A 14,294-nucleotide genomic window follows, 5' to 3' on the forward strand; every position below is an offset into this window, starting at 1 on the left:
GGGTCCTTGTTACGTGACGTTGGCTGGCTGACTGGGGCATCACAGTCTCCTATGATACGGGGCCTTTGCTCTACTCCCTGACTTCTAGCCTGTCACAGCATCTTGTTTACCCCTCTTGGAGTTTTTCCTTTTGGATCTTAGAATCTAAAGGTCAACTTTTTCATCCCCTGCCTCCAAGCAGGAAAACACTTTGCTTAGCCTAGCCCAGTGGTTCTCAATTTTGTTCCCCATGGGACATTGGCAATGGAGACATTTTTGATTGTCATGACGTGGGGTGGAAGGGGGGTTGCTACGGGCATCTAGTGAATAGAGGCCAGAGATGCTGCTAAACCTCCCTCAATGCACACGACAGTCCTCTATAATGGAGAACTATCAGGTCCAAAATGTCAGTGTGCTAAGGTTGAGAAACCTGGGCCTGCGCAGATAGATCTCTGCCTTATTTTCAAAGTTCTCCTCAGAGACTGTGTTCTCATCCATTGTATTAAAGCCCTGGCAACCAGAAACTTCAACCCTCATTCACTCATGTTGACAACTTGTATTTTTTTGTTTTTTCGGTACGCGGGCCTCTCACCGTTGTGGCCTCTCCCGTTGCGGAGCACAGGCTCCGGACGCGCAGGCTCAGCGGCCATGGCTCACGGGCCCAGCCGCTCCGTGGCATGTGGGATCTTCCCGGACCGGGGCTCGAACCCGCGTCCCCTGCATCGGCAGGCGGACTCTCAACCACTGCGCCACCAGGGAAGCCCCGGCAACTTGTTTTTTTGAAAGTTAAGGGGAATAGAGAGAGGTTCCAGGGGCAGCTCCAGGATTCTGTTTAGGAGGGGACTAGGGAAGACAATCAAGTCAGCTGTGAAGGCTGGGGTCCTGTCTTGCCCCTGAGTTTGCACAGTAAGCATGCTGCTGCTGCTCTATTTAGATCGTACTCACATTTGGGAGGCTGCAAGAGAGGGCTGATGGTGATAAGGGGTGTCAATACCCCCCTCTAAACTATGCCTTGGCAAGGTTTTCAGTAATTCCTAGGATTAGACGCTACAGACATGTAAAGTTAGATAAGATTTTTGCAATGTGAGGCCTTAAACAGCATCTACCTGGCAAGAATGGGGGCTGTAAGACCTGTCTCTTCCAAATCCTGGCATGGTGACAAAAAGTTATATGTGACCCCGGAACCTGGAGGAGAAACAATCTAAGTTACGAAGAGTCTGCTGTGGCAAGTTGAGAAAAACATGCCTGGTGCCATGTAAGTCTGAAAAAAAAAATGCCCAGGACAGTTGGAAGGTTCAAAAGCCCATTAGTCAGGGACATTTCTGCGGAAGCCTAATTGCAGTGTAAGTGTTCAGACTGTCTTGGTTAATTTGGGGTTGTGCTGGGGAGAAACTTGGAGAGTTGCTGCTTCCATCCTTTCTTCCTCAATGTCCTTTTCTCTGCCAGTTTGTTCTCCTTGTCCTTGTCAGGCAGCAAGTGGCATGCCTGGGTATCAGGCACAGATGGAACTGGAGCTCTTGCTGTGGGCCAGAAATAGTTATGCAAATATCTGGCTGCTGGGGCTTTATATTTATCCCCCCCCCCCCCGCTTCCCTCCCTATTCCTTCCCTCACTCAATTCCTTCCTTAAACCTTGTGATTTCTGTCTCCACAGATACCCAGACTGGGGTCCCTGGGATCTTCTCACTTCCTAGAGGGACAGCTCCTGGCGGGAGAGAGGATTCTCCTCAAATGCCTTGAGGCTGCAGCCCAGGACCCCAGCCTGAGGTCACACGGAGTCTTGGCCATCAACCTTGCCCACGTGCCACTGCGGGCCTTTACAGGGTCGGCCTTCCTGCTGGGGCAATACTCCCTGTTTGGGTTTGATGTTCCATGCTTGTTTCATTACCACTCCTATGTCTGTTCCCCTAGTACTGACACCTTTGTGTCCAGGGCCGCAGTTGGAAGGTGATTTTTCTGAATTTCATATTTGGGGTGGGAGTGGAATTCTTTCTCCTGAACCTGGTGGAGCTGTAGTACTGGGGCAGGGTCTTCCCCTGCCAGCCCCCCTCTGTGGCCTGTGCCAGCTGCTGCCACTTATGGGGTGGCCTGCCCATCCTCCCCTGCTCCATTCTGATGAGACAGCCCTGGGCTCCAGGTGTGCTTCTGCCTGGAGGTGTAGGCCGGGTCAGTGCAGGCCCCAGCACAGCACGCCTCAGGTTCCCTGCCTGATGGTGAGAGGCGACCGGCTCAAGGTAGCAGCAGAGACCTGAGGTCTGACTGGGCAATGCCACCCGGCAAAAAACCCTGCCATCGCCATCACTCTCCCGTTTTATCCTTGAGGTTGGGGAATCCTGCTTCCTCTTGAAAGCATTACCTCAACAGATGTAGGATAGCAAAGTGATTAAGAGCAAGGCTTCTGGGACCAGAAGTCTTCAAATCCCAGCTCTGGACTTCCTGGGTTCAAATCCAAGCTCTGGACTTCCCTGGTGGTTCAGTGGGTAAGACTCTGCACTCCCAATGCAGAGGGCCCAGGTTCGATCCCTGGTCGGGGAACCAGATCCCACATGCCGCAACTAAGACCTGGCTCAGCCTAAATAAATAAATATTTTTTTTTTAAAGAAAAAAACAATGAGGGCTTCCCTGGTGGCGCTGTCGTTGAGAGTCCGCCTGCCGATGCAGGGGACACGGGTTCGTGCCCCAGTCCGGGAAGATCCCACATGCCGCGGAGCGGCTGGGCCCGTGAGCCATGGCCGCTGAGCCTGCGTGTCCAGAGCCTGTGCTCAGCAACGGGAGAGGCCACAACAGTGAGAGGCCCGCGTACCGCAAAAAAACAAACAAGCAATTAAAAAAAAAACTTTATGAAAATAATTGGAAATTTGAACATTGATTTGATGATATTTGGGAATTATTATTTAAAACCTTTCGCTGTGACAATGGTATGTGGTGTTGTTTAAAAAATAATCCTTATCTTTTAGACATACACACCAAAATGTTTTCAGATGAAGTGATATGATGTCTGGGATTTGTTTTAAAGTTACAGTTATAGGGGGGAGTATAGTTGAAACAAGATTTCCAGGAGTTGATTGAAGCTGCGTGATGGGTACTCAGGGGTTTGTTATATTATTTCTTTTATTTTGTCTGTGTTTGAACTTTCCCAAGTTAAACTTTTTTATGTCATTTCAGAGACATGCTCCTTTTTTGGGGCTGATATTTGGCAGGTACTCTCTTCTAAGAATTTAGCTTCAAGTTTCCTAGAGAGGGTTCTGCACCCACACTGCAAGTGTCTATGCAAAGGAATAAAGGATCTTCGGCTAATGCATTTTAAGGAACAATATTCAACATGCACTCTTGTCACCTGAACATCACTTGCTATCACACAGATATGCAATTCCGTGAGCTTTAAAAAAAAACTGGCTTGCTTTTTTGCGATCCTTTCTGGAGTGCCATATTGTGGTAGCTTACTGTGTAACCAGTATCATCATGCTTTACCTGTGCCATTTCTTCTAAGCCTCCACAATAACTCTATGACTTACACATTATTATCAGCTTCCATTTTACAGATGAGGAGAGTCAGAGAGATTAATAAGGGCTAACATTTATTAACCACTTACTACCTGTCAAGTACTAAGCTAATTGCTTTAAATGAATTTGCTTGTTTTATCCTCACACTCTTATGAGGTAGGCACTATTATTATCCCCATTTTATAGATGAGGCAATTGAGGCTTAGAGAGGCTAAGGAACTTCCCAGCATCTGCTAGACCACGTGTCCTCTCAAGCCGTGTGGCCCCAAAGCCCATGCTCTTTTCACTCTGCCCAGGACACAGCCCAGCAGAGTGACTCAGAGCCAGCATTCCGGGCTCTGCTATTTATGAGCCGTGTGGCCTTGGGCAAATTATGTCATCTTCCTCAGCCTGGTTTCTAATCTGCAGAATGGGGATAAGAACATCACCTCCCTAATAGGGTGAGGATGAGGAATAAATGGGACAATGCCGGCCAAGGGGTTAGCTTGACGCTCACCCATACTGAAGGCTCAGTTGCTGTAAGGGATATTTATTATTACCAGTCTTCTCCCTTAGGGGCTTCACGACTCAAGTCAGATTGCTTTAGGAGCTTACGAATTTTCTGGAAAAACTGGCCTTTCCGTGGTCATCTGGGCTATTTTATGTGGACACTGCTGTGACGTTTTTCTTTGACGGGTGGATGGGGCTTTACTTTTACTTTTACTTAGAGCCAGGGCAGGGATTATTCTGACCTTTGAGAAGTAAAAGATTAAACCAAGTGACCATGAGCCAGAGTCACTGTGGGCATCGCGCTGGTGTTTCATTCTTGCCAGGTTTCTGAAATTGGTTCCTGGTTCAGGCTAGAGGAGCTCTTAGGAACACCGTGTGCTACCTCGAGGGCCCTGATGTGGACACACATAAATAACACAGATGTTAATATGTCTCTTCATTCATTGCCATGGTACGGGGGAAAGAACACGGGCTTTGAGTCTTGGGGACCTCAGTTTGAATCCTCACCCTGCCACTTGCAGGCTGTGTTTCCATAGCTGTGAGTTGGGAAAGTTATGAAAACAAAGCTAACAGTTATAGAACGCTTACTGTATGCTGGGAACTGTTCTTTTTACATATTAACTCATTGAATTGTTTAAAAAGTTAATAAACTTTATTTTATAAAGCAATATTAGGTTCATAGCAAAATTGAGCTAAAAGTACAGAGTTTCCACATACCCTCTTCACCCTCCCCACTATGAACATCCCACACCACAGTGGTGTATTTGTTACACCTGATGAACCTACACTGACACATCATCATCACCCAAAGTCTGCAGTTTACATTAGGGTTCACTCTTGGTGTTGTACATTCTGTGGGTTTGGATAAATGTATAACGACATGCATCCATCATTGTAGTATCATATAGAGTAGTTTCACTGCCCTAAAAATCCTCTGTGCTCCCTCCCTTATCTCAATCCTGACAACAGCTGATCTTTTTATTGTCTCCATAGTTTTACCTTTTCCAGGATGTCACAGAGTTGGAATCATACAGCCTTGTCAGATTGATTTCTTTCACTTAGTAATAAGCATTTGTTTCCTCCATGTCTTTTCATGGCTTGATAGCTGGTTTCTGAATAATAATCCATTGTCTGGATGTACCACAGTTTAACCATTCAGCTACTGAAGGACAGCTTGGTTGCTTATAAGTTTTAGCAATTATAAATAAAGCTGTTATATCCGTGTGCAGGTTTTTGTGTGGATATAAGTTTTCAACTCCATTGGGTAAAGAACAAGGAGGACAATTGCTGGGTCATGTGGGAAGAGTGTGTTTAGTTGTATAAGAAACTGCCAAACTGCATTATCAGAAAATCCACAGACAACAAATGCTGGAGAAGGTGTGGAGAAAAGGGAACCCTTCTTGCACTGTTGGTGGGAGTGTAAATTGATACAGCCACTATGGAGAACAGTATGGAGGTTCCTTAAAAAACTAAAAATAGAACTACCATATGACCCAGCAATCCCACTACTGGGCATATACCCTGAGAAAACCATAATTCAAAAGGACACATGCACCCTGATGTTCATTGCAGCACTATTTACAATAGCCAGGACATGGAAGCAACCTAAATGCCCATCAACAGGTGAATGGATAAAGAAGTTGTGGTACATATATACAATGGAATACTACTCAGCCTTAAAAAGAAACGAAATTGGGTCATTTGTAGAGACGTGGATGGACCTAGAGACTGTCATACAGAGTGATGTAAGTCAGAAAGAGAAAAACAAGTATCGCATATTAACGTATCTATGTGGAACCTAGAAAAATGGTACAGATGAACCGGTTTGCAGGGCAGAAAGTGAGACACAGATGTAGAGGACAAACGTATGGACACCAAGGGGGAAAAAAAAAGGGCGGGTGGTGGGGGGGGTGGGATGAATTGGGAGATTGGGATTGACATGTACACACTACTATGTATAACACAGATAACTAATAAGAACCTGCTGTATAAAAAATAAATTCATTAAATTAAAAGAAAAACCCCAAACTGCCAAACTGTCTTCCACAGTGGCTGTGCCATTGTGCGCTCCCACCAGCAACAAATGAGCGTTCCTGTGGCCCCACATTCCCACCAGCATTTGGTGTTGTCAGTGTTCTGGAGTTTGGCCTTTCTATTAGGTGTGTAATAGTACCTCGTTGTTTTAATTTGCAATTCTCTATGACACGTGATGTAGAGTATTTTTTCAAATGCTTATTTGCCATCTGTATATCTTCTTTGGTGAAGTGACTGTTCAGGTCTTCGGCCCATTTTTAAATCAGATTGTTTGTTTTCTTATTGATGCGTTTTAAGAGTTCTTTGTTTATTTTGGATAACATTTCTTTATTAGATGTGTCTTTTGCAAATATTTTCTCCCAGTCTGTGGCCTGTCGTCTCGTTCTCTTGACATTGTCTTTTATGCAGCAGAAGTTTTTAATTTTAATGAGGTCCAGCTTACCAGTTCTTTCTTTCATAAATGTCCTTGGTGTTGTATGCAAAAAATCATTGCAGTAGCCAAGGTCAACTAGGTTTCCTCCTATGGCATCGTCTAGCAGTTTTGTGTATTTGTCTTTTTTTTTTTTTTTTTTTTTGCAGTATGCAGGCCTCTCCCTGTTGTGGCCTCTCCCGTTGCGGAACACAGGCTCGGACGCACAGGCTCCGGACGTACAGGCTCAGTGGCCATGGCTCACGGGCCCAGCCGCTCCGCAGCATGTGGGATCTTCCCGGACCGGGGCACGAACCCGCGTCCCCTGCATCGGCAGGCGGACTCTCAACCACTGCCCCACCAGGGAAGCCCTATGAGTCATTTCAATTTTTGTGAAGGGTGTAAGGTCTGTGTTTAGACTCTCTCTTTTTGCCTGTGGATGTCCAGCTGTTCCAGCAACATTTGTTGAAAACACTAAACTCATTTGATTTTCAAAATAAACTTTGAGGCATGCTTTATTAGCCCATTTTTTCAGATAAAGAAACTGAGGCACAGAGAGGTTTTGTAAGTCACCCAGAGTAACACAGCTAGACTTGACCGAGCTGGAATTTGAACCCAGGCAACCTGGCTCCTGAGCCCATGCAGTCAATCCCTATCTATAAAAATAATGTCTCCCTCAGGGACTTCACTGGTGGTCCAATGGTTAAGACTTCACCTTCCAATGCAGGGGTGTGGGTTTGATCCATGGTCGGGGAGCTAAGATCCCACATGCCTTGTGGCCAAACAACCAAAAAATATAAAACAGAAGCAATATTGTAACAAATTCAATAAAGGCTTTAAAAATGGTCCACATCAAAAAAATCTTTAAAAAAATGTCTCCCTCATACGTTTGTTGTGAGGAATAGAGACAGTGTCTAGCACATAGTAGCTGCTCAGAAAGCAATACTGATAGTCATTGTCCTACTTAGCTCCCAAGGTTCTGCTCAAATGTCATGTCCTCAGAGCAGCTTTCTTTCATTCCTCCAGCCAAATAAGCCATCCATTATAGCGTCATCTCATCATCCAAGGGATGACAGCCTGGTGAATCCCACTGCAGTCAAAGTTCACTACCAGCCCCCAGCCCTCACCATGTGAGTTCCCTGGAGAGAGGCTCCAGGTCTGATAGCTCTATGTCCCTCAGAGTGTGCTGCAATTGGCACTTAGCAGGATCTCAGTAAAAGTGTGCTGCATTGAGTTTGGGTTACATGCTATTACTTTATCCAAAATGCACATTCTGGGTTTGGTCTGTTCCTCAGGATCTCTCAGTTCTTACTCAGCTCTTAGCTCCTGAGCCCCTTTGCTTGAACCTTCCCTGGTCTGTCAGGTTGGGCCACCCCTGCCAGAAGTTCCTGGTTGGGCTGTTTATGGAGGCAGCTGCCCTTATCTGCTACACCCTTTTACCTGCACCACCCCACTCAGTTTCTTCCACGTTCTGGGGAAGCTCCCTCCAGTATGGACACTGCCCATAGAAATTCCCACCTCTCTCTCTCAGCTCAAGGCATAGCACCTATCTTGGAGGTCTGGTCTCTGAATGTCTCTGGCCTCTTCCAGAAAGTCTAAAATTCCTTCTCAATGGGTAGAGCAGCTCACCCGATGTTGATAGGACATGAGGACACAGGGGCAGGCCTCATTCCAAAAAGCTTCTGAAAGCTGTTAATCTTGGCATTGCTGGACTCCTTTGGGGAGTGAGTGCCACTTATGGCCATGACTCCTGGGCCTTGGCTCATCCCTTAGGCAGCTCCACCTGAGGCAGGGCTCTCTCAGGCCAAGCCACCAGGAGGCTGTGTGCACCTTAGGGAGTACATGCTTCCAGTGCCACCTTGGGCATGGCTGGCAGTGCCTGCTTTGGACTAGGCCATCTGGCATCCTCCAGCAGCACCCTACGTCTGTCTCTGCAGAGCCACCCTGGGAAGATGTGGCCCGCGAGGCTCAGTTGTTCTCTCTGGACAGCACTGTCCTGGGCAATACCCTCTTGGACACAGCCAGCAGAGTCCACCAGGGCCTGCCGAGGACAGAGCCCGTTCTATGCATTCAGCATGACCCCGGGGCCTGCCCTGGGCACGCTCAGCAGCCCCCAGTGCCCAGTGCAGACAGGACCTCCAGGCAGGGCCTCTCGGACCCGGACCAAGGCCTCCAGGGCAGCTCCCGGTGCCCGCCTGGCCCGCTCTGGAGGCGCGCCCAGGCGCTGCCAGGAAGGCCGGCCGTTTATCCCCGGAGCCGCCAGCAGGGAGCTCCCTTTCGGCTCGGCTCGTGCGGCCGCGGGGGGCGGCGCTGCGCTGCGCCGTGCTGCGCTCCTGCCCGGACCGGGCCGGGGCCGCTGGATGCCGCGTCTCCGCTCCTGCTGCCTGCCGGGCGGGCTCCGGCGGCCGGTGAGTGCGGGGCGGCGGGGGTGGCCGGTCGGTAGCGGGCCGGGCCCGGGGTGGGGGTAGGGGGGCGGCGGGGCGGGCTTGGGCCGGGAAGGCGGGCGGGCGGCGGGGCCCGCCGGCTCCTCCTCCTCCCCTGTCCCCTGGAAGCGGCGGCCCGGACTCCCGGCTCCGGTCCCTGGCCGTGACGCGCAGCTCGGCGGCGGGACGCGGGGCCGACCGGGAGTGGGGCGGGAGGGCGAGCTCCGGCCCCTTTTGCCATCTCGAGGGGCGCGGGGAGGCCGGACAGGGTGGCCTTCAGTTTTTTGGTGAGGGGTTTCGGGGCTCGGGGGAGCCCAGGTGGCCCCGAGCTGTGGGGTGGAGGCTGCAGCCCGGGGGGTAGGGGGCTTCTCGAGGCCAGGCCCAGGCCCCCCAGACAGACTGACGGACCGAGGCTCTGAGGAAGGCAGCGGGGAAGGCGAGCACCTCCACCGAGTCCTTTATCCCTCCCAGCGGCCTTCACCCTTTCATTGCCAGGCCGACACCGGACTCCTCTCAAAGGAGCAGCTGCCAGACAGCTGGCAAAACAATGGAGACCCTGCTTCCCTGGGCCCCCTCCCCTTGGGACAGAAGACGGGGGGCGGGTGGGTGAACGGTAGGCTTTGGGGATTAGGGCGTGCCAGCTGTCCCCTGCGAATGGCTGCTCACCTCACCTCTCCCTGCCAAGGGGTGGGGTGCGTGTGGGAAGGTTGGACTGCCTGCCCCAGGCCTCTGGGAGAGACTGCCCTGATGCCCCGCCCTGCGAACCTGTCATGCCAGTTGCTTCGCCAATGGGAAGGGGAGATGGTAAGGTTCACTGCCCCCCACCCCCTTGTTGGGGGTGCCGCTGGTACCAAGCCTGGTGAGGAGTGGGTCCTGTTCCTGGCTGAGATAAGGCCTGCAGGGACACACCGCACATTGGAGCTTTGTTTGGGGGTAGGGGTGCAGTGGGGGATGGGGGTGTCACCCTGTTGCAAGGCATGTGTGTCCTGCTGATTAGTTGGAAAGGCTGCCGGCCAGAATGAGCTGGTGGGGAGGGTGAGGATGGGGGAGGCTGCCAGCTCGTTTTTTAAGCGGTACTCCTTTTGCCCGGTCCCTTGGCCAATGGGGCATGCGTTTGGCAGTGTCCTCATGGTTTGTGTTTGTGTAGGGAGGCCTGGGATGCTGCTTCCTAGGAAGAGCTTTCCTGCCTAGGGCCTTCCTGCCCTCAGATGGTCCCCCCAAATTATGGAATTGGATTCCCTCCCCTCTTCACCTTGCCAATGATTTACGTAGGTGCGTTTTGTCTTTTGGAGTGCCTAGCATGTCTGTGGCCGAGGAGGCCTAGTAAATCCCCCTGTGAAGAGAGAACAGTGCCGAGTGTGTATGCACTGCGGCCACGCCGGAAGGGACGGAAGGTTGTCCAGGTGATTAAGAGCAAGAACACCTTAGCAAGATATTGCACCTAGAGGTTCAAGCTGCCTTGCCATGTGCTTACCAGGTCTGGAGCCCTTTTCTTGGGCAGGTTGGTATCCTGTTGTCATGGCAATGGAGTTGGCCTTGCCTCATGTTCCCCACCCTATTAACTCAGGGGCTACTCTCTAGTTGGAGATGTTGAAAGTTGCTCTCTTGAGGTCTCTGGTTTCCGGACAGACCTCACTGGCTCTTTGTCAGTGGCCTGCCACCTCCTCAGCTTCCCCTCTGTCCTTTTGTGATGAGGACTTTCCAGGAAACATCCTCCTGGTTGCTGGACATGACTGGTTATATATAGCTTCGGGTGGAGGTGTGCTTGTACGTTTGGGGTTGGGAACATTGGAGTTGGGCCCTCAATTCCAGGAAGATGATGGGGGAAGCTATTGTGTTGGGGGGGTTTAGGGGAATGAGAAGCGTCACAGGTGGGAGTGGAGGGTGGGTGAGGAAAGGGTAGAATGCTGATGGTCACTTCCTGTGGGAGCTTTGAGCTTTGAACAGTCGATGACCTGGCCCCTGGCAGCTCTGAATATCTAGTTTGTTTACTCCTGTCTTCTGGCCGGGCTCAGGTGCCAGGGTGTGTGCCCGAGGGCTTCCTCTCATGATCCAGGCTCTCCTCAGAAACCTTCATGGGGATTGTGCCCTTCCTGACTCCTGCCGGGTCCCTCAGCCTCACTGCCTGGCAGTCTGGGCAGCCAGCCTGTTGCCTGGAGCCCGCTTCACTGGCCTAGCTTGAGGCTGCTCATTGAGGGGTGCATGTGTCTTCAGAAGCTGGGCCTGAAAACTCCAGGGTCCCCCAGTGGCAGGTACCTGAAGGTGGACTGGGAGGGGCAGAAATGGGGCTTGTGTGAAAGGGAGAATCCATCCTCTTAGGTGGAGCAGGGAGTTGCTGGAACTCAGGAAGGCTTGATGCAGACTTGCTGTGTCACAGGTCTCCAGGGCAGCAGGGCTGTTCTTACTCCTCCTCACCCAGAGGTCTGTCCCCAGCCAGACCTCCCTCACCTGGAGTGGATACCACAGACTGGAGTCAGAGCATCCACGTGAGCAGGGTCCTGTTGGTGGCCCTGAGCCCCAGGCCTTGTCCTAGGCCTCTCCTGGGTGTGGTGGGTAAAGCTGAGGGGCTCTGGCCTGATATAGTTTAAAGGTTTGAGGGGTTGGGAGGGCCCAGTCCACCCTGTGCTATGATTAACAGGTTTCCCCAGGACTTGGGTTGGGGGCTTGATGGAGCTTTGAAGTTCTGCTTTGGGGCAGGCCCAGGGGTTCTTTAAGATCTGCTCACTGCACCTCACCCCCCATCACCATTTTCTGAGGCAGCCTGAATTAGAGGGTAGGGTGGTGCAGTAGTGGGAACTGGATTGGGAAGGGTGGGGAGCAGACTTGGAAACCCCCGCACCCTCCGCCCCTCACTTTCCTGCCCTTTCTCTTGAGGTAGGAATTGTGTGGCTTGTAAATTATCCATATTCCCTTGACATTTCAAATAGTTTACAGTCAGGCAGCAGTTTAAATCGTGGACTGATGATTTTACAGGGCCCAGGGCCCTTTCTCGCAGCCAGGTACTTTATAGTCACTTACAAGGAATTATTTTTGTTATTCTCTAGTATTCAGAGATGTTGGATAATGGGCTGTAGGTCACACAGCATATCAGAGGGAGAGCGGGATTAGAACCTCAAGTTTGTGGAGCAGAATACCTCTTCGGCGAAGGCCAAGTCTGAAGTCTCAGGCCCATGGAGATTTTAGAGTTGAAAAAGCTGAGGTCTAGAGAGAGGACGGGACTTGCTCAAGGTCACACAGGAGGTGGGGTGTTGGGGTGTTAGCTGAGGTTAGCGCCCAGCGGGCTGCGGCAGGCCCCGCGGGGGGCCAAGGAGGTGCATCTGGAAGAGCCGCCGGGGACCTGGCCGGCCTGCTGGCAAGTCTCCCGCTCTCGTTTCTCCCGGGGCCTGCGGGATTGTTGCGTTCCAAGGGAGACGGTATCGCAGCGGAGGCGCCGCGGGGCTGCGTCTGCGCCGGCCCGGCTGCCTGGAGGTGCCGAGGGCCGAGGGTTCCCGGCGCTGCGGCGGGCAGGGCAGGGAGCCGGCGGCCGGGCGGCCGGGCCGGCTGATGTCATGTGAGAAGCGTGCAGACGGAGTGAGTGAGCACACCTGGAGCCAGAGAAGCTCCATGTGACCTGGCAGTGAGTCATGGGCCGCGGCGGGGCTCAGCAGGACCGCCGGCAAGAAGCTCCACGGCGGCGGCGACAGGCGTCACCCTGCGCTGCCCGGGCCGGGCGAGCCCCCCTGGGCCACTCGTGCAATTCCTCGGTCCGAGTGGGCGGGCGGCCGGCCGGGCGGGCGAGCGCCCCATCAAGGCCTCAGGGCGGTAGGAAACGGCCGCTCAGGGAGGTCAGAGGCCAAGGGAGAGAGGCCGGCTCTCTTGGGAAAGTATTTCCTTTGTATTTATTTATGAGTGTGGTCGAGGGTGGGAGGACTGGTCGTTTTAAGTATACACCCACAGCAGCCAAGTCTGGGCGCCCTTGTCTTGGGATTCTAATGTTATAGTTTCCATTTCCTGGGGTTTCTACTTTGCCTGCTGCAGGGTGACCCATTTAAATCTGTCCCCACTTAAAGCCACAAGACACTAGTGAGATCTATTTTAACCAAGTCCCCCAAGTCACTGAAACATTTTCAAAGCATGAGATGGCCAGCTTTGAACTTGCCGTTGCAAACCCGTTTACAGCCTTAATGCCGAATGGATTGCTTATTACTTTGTCACACCTTCCTTTTTTCTTCTTTGATCTTTAAAATCACAAAAGTAACATGCTAAAAAAGTTTTATCTGTAACAAGTCTACGAGGTAGAAAGCTGAAGTGTTACCCCTCTTTGCCACTATTCCGCAGAGAAAAATCACTGATATATTTGTGTAATGGATCTTTCCAGACTATTTTTTAAAAGCTTGTTATGAATATTTTATATATTATGTATTTATAGTTTAATACTTATGTTATATAAATAGAATTTTATATAATTTTTCTTTCGGTGGGAAATAAAGGGCATGAAGAAAAGTAGAAGAAAAATTATACATAATCCCACTGTCTAAAGCCCCCAGGCTTAAGTGTACGTACACACACACACACACACACACACACACACACACACACCCCTACCAGCTAAATATTCTCACTGTCAATAAATTTTAAAATGTAGACAAAACACAAGTCTGCTTTGACCCTTCCAAAATCCTTGTCTCTTCCCCAGAGCATGCATTTTTCTATGCATATGCAAATATTATACATAATGTGCATGTGTATATATGTACATGTATACATAGTTTTAAAAATTTTAGTAAAAATTGTATACTATCTGGCAACTTTCTTTTTTCACTTAACAATATAGTATAGAATCTTTCCAGGTCAGTATACACAAATCTACCTCATTCTTTTAAATAACTGCTAAGTTCTATAATTTAGCCACTCCCCTAGTGATGGACATTTATAGAGACAGAATTTTGCTATTATGAAATAGGAAAGATTGGCCATGTTTATTGTGCTGCGAAGATGAGCTATGTTTATTGTGTGAATATATCTATAGATGTCCTATAAATGGAATGGCCCTGTCAGAGAATATGTACCTTTAAATATTTTCATAGCTACCACACACTTGCCCTCCTTTTATCAGCTTATATTCCCAGCAACACATTTGGGACACCCTGCTTCTCATCCTCTAATTGATTGATGTTAGCTTGGTAGTTTTTACTAAACTGCTAAGTGAACGCAGTATACTCTGTTTTATTTCACACAGCTGTGACTGTTACTCAGGCTGAATACCTGTTCATGTTTGTTGGCCATTTGTATTTCTGCATCTATGAATTGCCTGTCCTTATCTTGGCAGTAGTTATATGGGGCCTCTGGACTCGAGCCAGTGTGATCCAGCTTGGCCGTGTGCTAACTGGATTGCCTTCACCTCTTTGGTCTTTACTTTCCATATACAAAGGTTCTGTTCAGCATTAAGATTGTATGTCTAGACTTATTTTAGTCATA

General features: G+C 50.2%; 1 protein-coding gene and 1 non-coding gene across 19 annotated transcripts in view; both read left to right on the forward strand.

Annotated features, from left to right (window-relative positions):
• Window positions 1-2,440: 2,440 nt before the first annotated feature.
• On the forward strand, window positions 2,441-2,513 carry TRNAG-CCC (transfer RNA glycine (anticodon CCC)). The gene has a single exon. It is a non-coding gene; the product is annotated as a tRNA-Gly (tRNA).
• A 6,220-nt stretch (window positions 2,514-8,733) lies between these two features.
• Window positions 8,734-14,294, forward strand: part of MYO18A (myosin XVIIIA) — a 96,531-nt gene continuing 90,970 nt past the window's right edge. For 15 of the 18 annotated variants that reach the window (XM_067021620.1, XM_067021623.1, XM_067021630.1 and 12 more), the window contains exon 1: window positions 8,734-8,822. The gene's annotated coding sequence lies outside the window, so the exon portion shown is untranslated. Of the gene's footprint in view, window positions 8,823-9,207; window positions 9,642-14,294 lie in introns of those variants that run through there. The other 3 variants (XM_067021622.1, XM_067021621.1, XM_067021639.1) reach the window with 3 other exon arrangements.

The sequence above is a fragment of the Kogia breviceps genome, chromosome 19 (assembly GCF_026419965.1).
Source record: "Kogia breviceps isolate mKogBre1 chromosome 19, mKogBre1 haplotype 1, whole genome shotgun sequence".
NCBI classification, from domain to species: domain Eukaryota; kingdom Metazoa; phylum Chordata; class Mammalia; order Artiodactyla; family Physeteridae; genus Kogia; species Kogia breviceps.